Raw genomic sequence first — 7,797 nt, 5'->3', positions numbered from 1 at the left:
GTTGGATGATACACTTGGAACTTATTTGATTTTGTTAACTAATGTCACCTAATAATTTTAAGAAAAAGAAAAAAGAAAAAAACAAAGTCTCACCTTCAAATCTACTTTCTCATTAGTTCCTTCTAAAGCAAGGTTTTAAAGTGGTGATTGACATTTTTTTCATAATGAATTATCTTGGGTTACTGTGTATCCTGTGCTAAGTTCAAAGGGAGAGTAAGATATTTTTTCACTTTAAAAGCTTTATTATTAGTATAACGATTCTTAGTTGAATATTATTCTCTTCTTGTTCCATGAAGTCAAAAAACAAATCACAAATATTCAGGTTCCAATATTTTAAAATGTAATGTTACTTATGAAAATTATTTTGCATAAGATTGTATATAGTGTATATACCCAAGGTTTAAGTTAATGAGTTTGATTTATATTATAAAGAAAAGTGAATAACATGAAAAATAGAAATATCCTTAGTTATAACCATAATCGGATGAATACAGGCATTAGTTTTAAGTGTCATTTTGTACTCCCTCCCCATGTTCTTTGTATTAAACTAACCAAACCCCAAACATTGAGCTGCTGTTTAAAAAAGAAAAAAAAGAAAAAAGAAAAAGTTTGACATTGTGTACATATTTTTTATTGTTATTGATCAAATCACATACATGGAAATATGTAATCCAACTGAGCGGAATATTAAATTTTTGGCTGGGATTTACTAGTGGGCAGAATGACACATTGAAAAATTATCAAATTGTTCCCTTTATCAAACCTTATGCCATATAAATTACTGAATAAATGTTAATCCATTAATCAGTCAAAAATTATGATTAAAATTATCAAGTGATTATTTTTCAGCCTTAATTGAAAACCATTGTATGAAACCTGTCTACTCAGGGAAGTGTCACCCTATAAATATTATCAAATAATTTAGCTAGAGTTTTCTGAGGTATTAAATTGCATTTCAAGCATTTAAAGTGAATTTGAGATTTAATGCAAAGCATATTTTTTAAGCAACAAAGATAATTTCTTTGTTTTAAAAAAATATTTCTTCATACATCCGGTTGTGTCCTTAGCAAGATCAGGCTCCTTGCTAAGTCAACTCTTACATTGACACTGGTGGCAGCTGACCGTGGTTTCTGGCATGGCCTCTTGAGGCAACTAGAAACACAGCATCTGTGGGTTGCTTGCTATCTCCAGAGAGATACAGGCTAAAGCTAAACTTGGCTTGCAGCTGAACCCCTCTCAAGACTGTGCCACTGGACATCTACTACACAAAGCCACACTAATAACACCGGGAGACTTAGAAGTTTTGTTTAATACATGGAAACAGACACAGAAAAGCAGGCAAAATGGGAAGATAAGGAAGCAGAAACCATATGATAGAACAGAACTCCAGGAATAAATGGAGTCGAGCAATCTCACAGATGCACAGGTCAAAACATTGGTTATAAGGATGCTCAATGAACTATGGGAAGTGTAAATGAATTCAATGAGACTTTTAACAAAGAGATAAAAAAAACATAAAAATGGAAATGAAAATTATAAAAGGGAACCAGACAAAAATGAAGAACATATCATCTGAGATGAAGAGTATATTATAGAGAATCAACACAATGATTAAAGAAGATTGACCCACCGATATAGAGGATGGGGAAGCCAAGGACAATCAGAATGGCAAGAAAAAAAGAAGCCAAGATTATAATAAGAATTTAAAGAATCTATAGGAGCAATTAAATGTAAAATATCTGTGTCATAGGGGTACCTGAAGGAAAACAAGTTGAAGAGCTATTTGAAGAAATAGTAATGAAAAACTTGCCTAAACTTGTGAAGAAAATAGACCTACAACCCCAGGAAACAGAGAATACCAAAAAAGATGAACCCATAGAGGCCCACAAGACATATTATAATTAAAAAGCCAAATGTTAAATACAAAGAGAGAATCTTAAAAGCAGCAAGAGAAAAGCAGATAGTTAGTTATGGGAGCGCCTGTAAGACCAGCAGCTGATTTCTCAAAAGAAACTATGCAGAACAGAAGGGCTTGACACAAAATATCCAATATGATGAAAACCCAGGATCTACAGCCAAGAATACTTTATCCAGCAAAGCTATCATTTAGAGTTGAAGGACAGCTAAGAGCTTCCCTGACAAAAAGAAACTAAAGAAATTTAACAGCACCAACCAGTAGTACAGGAAATGTTGGAGGGGCTTCTTTAAGAAGAAGTAACATGTATCAAAACAGGAATAAAGAATGGTAATAACTACTTTCCTATCAACGGGTACCTCAAATGGAAAAGAATTAAGTGCTCCAATCAAAAGATAGAGTGACCGAATGGATAAGAAAACAAGACCCTTACATATGCTGCCTACAAGAGGCTCACTTCAGATTAAAAGACATACACAGACTAAAAGAAAAGGGAATGGAAAAAGATATTTCCTTGATGGACCTAGATAGTATTGTGCTGAACAAAATAAGTCAGAGAAAGACAAATATCACATTATTTTATGTACATGTGAAATCTAAAGAACAAAATAAACAACAACAACAAAAATGGAAATAAACTCATAGATACAGAGAATATTTTGAGGGCTACCAGATTTGAGGGGGTTTGAGGGAAACGGCAAAAAAGGGCAAAGGGATTAAGAAGTACAAATGGATAGTTACAAAATAGACATGGAGAAATGAAGTGTAGCATAAGGAAAATAGTTAATAATGTTGTAATAAATATGCAAGGGGGAAGAGAGGTACTAGATTTACAGGGGTGATCACTTTGTGAGTTATATAGCTTTCTAATCACTATGCTGTACAATTGAAACTAATATATTATTGTATGCCAACTATAATTTTAAAAAATTCATTGAATTGTACAATATAAATATAAGCAAGTAATTGTCTAGTATATTTCAATAAAGCTAGAAAAAATTATTTCTTATGGTTTGGAATAGAGATTTTTTTTCTATGTTTTCTTTTAACTTTTTATAGCACAGGAATGCATTATTTGACAATTATAAATTACAATTTTGTAATACTTTTAAGAATTTGGTTTAAAATTGATCAACATGATATGTTATTTTTACTCAGAAGTAAATTGGTCCCCAATACCTTTCATATTTCCTTAGGGTGTTTTCTCCTAATATCTGAAGGTTGAAGGTATCTCTGTCATTACTGTAAACAAACTTATCCTAAAAATGTTAAAACATATTTATGGGTACTCTGTACATCTTTTATGCCATGAAAGTCTGAAAGCTAATACAAACTGGACTGTTTTAGAATACTTAAGGAAAAAACCTGCTTTTATTACTAACTTTTTAGATGTCATAATTTTTTTCTTCCTTTTTAAAAAAAAATTATTTACTTTTTATTTTTTATTTTTCAATTATGCCTTTTATACAATTTTATATTAGCTTCAGGTGTAAAACAATTGATTCAACATTTATATTACTTATGAAATGATCACCCTGATATAGTACTCATGTGACACCATACACAGTTATTACAATATTAGCTATATTCCTTATGCTATACTTTATATCCCATGACCATTTTGTAACTACTAATTTGTCCTTCTTAATCCTGTCTCTCTTTTCACCCATCCTCCCAATCCCTCCACCCAAATCTGGCAACCGTCAAAATGTTCTCTGTATCTATGAGTTTGTTCCTATTTTTTTATTTGTTTATTTTATCCTTTAAGTTCCATATGTAAATGAAATCATATGGCATTTGTTTTCTTCTGTCTTACTCCACTCAGCACAATACCCTCTAGGTCCATCTATACTGTTGCAGATGGCAGCATTTAATTCTTTTTTTTCTGGCTGAGTGATATTCCATTGTACCACCCCTTCTTTTTTTCATTCATTTATTGATGGACTCCCAAGTTGCCTCCATATCTTGACTATTGTGAATAATGCTGCAATGAGCATAGAGATTCACATGTTCCTTCTTAGTAATGTTTTTGGTTTCTTCAACTAAATATCCAGAAATAGGATTACTGGATCTTTCTTTGTCTCTTGTTATAGCTTTTGTTTGAAAGTTAATTTTGTCCCATATAAGTATTGCTACCCCAGCTTTTATTCTTACTGTTTCCATTTTCATGAAATGTCTTTTTCCTTCTCTTTACTTTCAGCCTGTGTATATCTTTTTATCTGAAGTGAGTCTCTTGTAGGCAGCCTACCTATAGGTCTTGTTTTCTTATTCATTCAGCCACCCTATATTTGATTGGACCATTTAATTCCTTTACATTTATAATAATTGTTGATAGATATGTAATTATTGCCATTTTATTCATGTTTTTAACCTTTTTTACTCTTCTTTCTCAAGAAGTCCCTTTAACATTTCTTATAATACTCATTTAGTGGTAATGAACTCCTTAAGCTTTTTCTTGTCTAGGAAGCTCTTTATCTTTCCTCGATTCTAAATAATAACTTTTCTGGGTAGAGTATTCTTGGTTGTAGGTCCTTGACTTTCATCACTTTGAATATTTTGTGGTAATTCCTCTTGGCCTGCAAAGTTTCTGCTAAGCAAGCAGCTGACAATCTTATGGCAGCTCCCTTTTACATAACTAAGTGCTTTTCTCTGGCTGCTTTTAAGATTCTTGCTATATCTTTAACTTTTGGCATTTTCATTATGATGTGTCTTGGTGTGGGTCTCTTTTGGGTAATCTTATTTGTTACTCACTAAGCTTCCTGGGCTTGTATGTCTATTTCCTTTGTAAGGTTAGGGAAGTTTTCAATCTTTATTTCTTCCATAGGTTTTCAAATTCTTGCTTTCTCTTCTCTCTTTTTGATACTCCTATGATGCGAATATTAGTACTCTTGATACTGTCCCATAAGCCCCTTAAACTATCCTCATTTCAATTCTTTTTTGTTTTTTCTTTTGCTGTTGTGATTGGTTGTTTTCTACTTTATCTTCTAAATCACTGATTCAATGCGTGCTTCATCTACTCTACTATTAACTACCTCTAAACTATCCTTTTAGCCATTGTAGTTTTCATTTCTGACTGATTTCTTATTTATGGATTTGATCTCAATTTTTATGTTTATTATCTTGTTGTTTAATGTCTCACTGAGATTGTTTATTTCTTTACACTTTTCTTAAATTCATTAATTTTTTATGGTGACATTGGTTAACGAAATCCAGTAAGTTTCAGCTGTACACTTTAACAATAAGGCATATATATATTTGCACTGTGTGTTCACCTCCCATCGTTCGATTTCTCTCTGTCATCACATATTTGACTCTTCTTATCCCATCTATATCCTCTCTCTCCCCTACCCACTACCCTCTGATAACCACTAACATATTGTACCTGTTCATGAGGTTCTGTGTTCTTTGTCCTGTTCATTTGTTGCTTTTAGGTTTATATCTCACATAAAAGTGATATATGATTTTCAACTTTTTCTGTCTGGCTTATTTCGCTTAACATGATTATCTCGAGGTCCATCCAGGTTGTCACATATGACAGTATTTCATCTCTTCTTATGGTTGAGTAATAGTCCATCGTATATATGTACCATAGCTTCTTTAGCCAATCATCTATTGTAGGACACTTCGGTAGCTTCCATGTCCTGTCCAATGTGAATAATGCTGCTATGAACACATTGGTGTGCAAATATCTTTTTGGATATGGGTTTTCAAGGCTTTGGGTAAATACATAGTAACGGGATTGCTGGATCATACGGTAGAACATTTCTTAGTTTTTTGAAGAACCTCCATAGTGTTTTTCATAGTGGTTGTACCAATTTGCAGTTCCACCAGCAGTGTATGAGGGTTCCTTTTTCTCCGCATCCTCTCTGACATGTATTATTACTTCTCCTGTTGACTACAGTTATTCTAACAAGTGTGAGATGATATCTCATTGGGAATTTGATTTGCATTTCCCCAGTAGCTAGTGATGCTGAGCATCTTTTTCATATATTTGTCGGCCATTTGTACATCCTCTAGGGAGAAGTGTCTGTTCAGGTCCTCTGCCCATTTTTTGATTGGATGATTTGTTTTCTTGTTATTGAGTCATATTAGTTCTTTGTATATTTTGGATATTATGCTCTTATTGAAGTCGTTGGTTGCAAATATATTTTCACTATCAGGTGGTTGTCTCTTTACCTTGTTGACAGTTTCTTTAGCTCAGCAGAAGCTTTTTAGTTCAATGTAGTCCCATTCATTTATTTTGCTTTTTCTTCTCTTGCTTTTAAGGTCAAATTCATAAAAACCTCTTTAAGTCCAAGGCCCTTGAGGTTAGTTCCTTTGTTTTCTTCTATGCAGTTTATAGTTTCAGGTCTTATATTCAGGTCCTTAATCCATTTTGCCTGAATCCGGGTGTGTGGTAAAGGAAAACAGTATAGCTTCATTCTTTTGCAGGTGGCTTTCCAGTTTTCCCAGCACCATTTATTGAAGAGGCTTTCCTATCTCCACTGAATGTTTTTGGCTTTTTTGTCAAAAATTATCTGCCCATATAAACATGTTTTTTTTTTTTCTGGGCACTTGATTCTGTTCCGCTAGTCTGGGTATCTGTTTTTCTGCCAATACCAGGCCATGTTGATTATTGTCACTTCGTAGTATAATTGGAAGTCAGGCAGAGTGATACCTCCAGCCTCGTTCTTTATTCTCAGGATGACTTGGAAATTTGGGGACTTTTGTGCTGCCATACAATTCTGATGATTTTTTGTTCTAAATCTTTAAAAAATGCTGATGAGATTTTGATGGAGATTGCAATAAATCTGTATAATGCTTTAGGTAATATTGTCATTTAAACTATGTTGATTCTTCCAAACCAAGTCATGGAATATCTTCCCATTTCTTTGTATCTTCTTCAATTTCTTTTAATAGGGTCTTGTAGTTTTCATTACATAGATACTTCATATGTTTTGTTAAATTTATTCCTAGGTATTTTGTACTTATTGTTGCAATCATAAAATGAATTATTTTTTCTACCTCTTTTTCTGACACTTCATTATTAGAGTGTAGGAATGCTATGGATTTTTTTAACATTGATTTTGTATTCAGAAATTTACTGTGTTTGCTCATTGTTTCTAGTTGTGTTCTTGTGGAGTCTTTAGGGTTTTCTATATAGGGGAATCATGTCATCATCAAATAATGACAGTTTGAATTCTTCATTTCCTATTTGGATGCCTTTTATATCTTTCTCTTGCCTGATTGCACTTGCTAGGTCCTCTAATGTTATAGTGAATAACAGTGGTGGTAGTGGACAGCCTTGCCTTGTTCTTGTACTTAGGGGAAAAGTTTTTAGTTTTTCACCATTAAGTATAATGTTGGCTGAAGGTGTGTCATATATGTTAAAGGCCTTTATTATGTTAAGATACTTTCCTTCTATACCAATATTATTGTTTTGATTATAAATGTGTGTAGTATCTTGCCGAAGGCTTTTTCTGCATCTATTAATATGATCATAAGATTCTTATTTTTTTAATTTGTTTACATGGTGTATCACATGAATCGATTTGTGTATGTTGAACCATCCCTGTGCCCCTGGGATGAAGCCCACTTGATCGTGATGTATAATCTTTTGAATATGTTGCTGTATTCAGTTCGCTAGTATCTTATTTAGGATTTTTGCATCTGTGTTCATGAGAGACATTGGTCTGTAGTTTTCTTTTTTTGTGTTATCTTTACCAGGTTTCGGTATCAGAGTAATATTGACCTCAAAATGAGTTGGGTGGTATTGCCTCCTCTTCGATTTTTTTGGAAGAGTTTGAGGAGAATAGGTATTAAATCTTCTTTGAATGTTTGGTAGAATTCACTGGTGAAGCCATCTGGTCCTGGACTTTTACTTTTTGTTAGGTTCTGATGAT

Source organism: Pteropus alecto, unplaced genomic scaffold (genome assembly GCF_000325575.1).
Source record: "Pteropus alecto unplaced genomic scaffold, ASM32557v1 scaffold168, whole genome shotgun sequence".
NCBI lineage: Eukaryota > Metazoa > Chordata > Mammalia > Chiroptera > Pteropodidae > Pteropus > Pteropus alecto.
Note: the sequence above shows the minus strand (reverse complement) of the source record.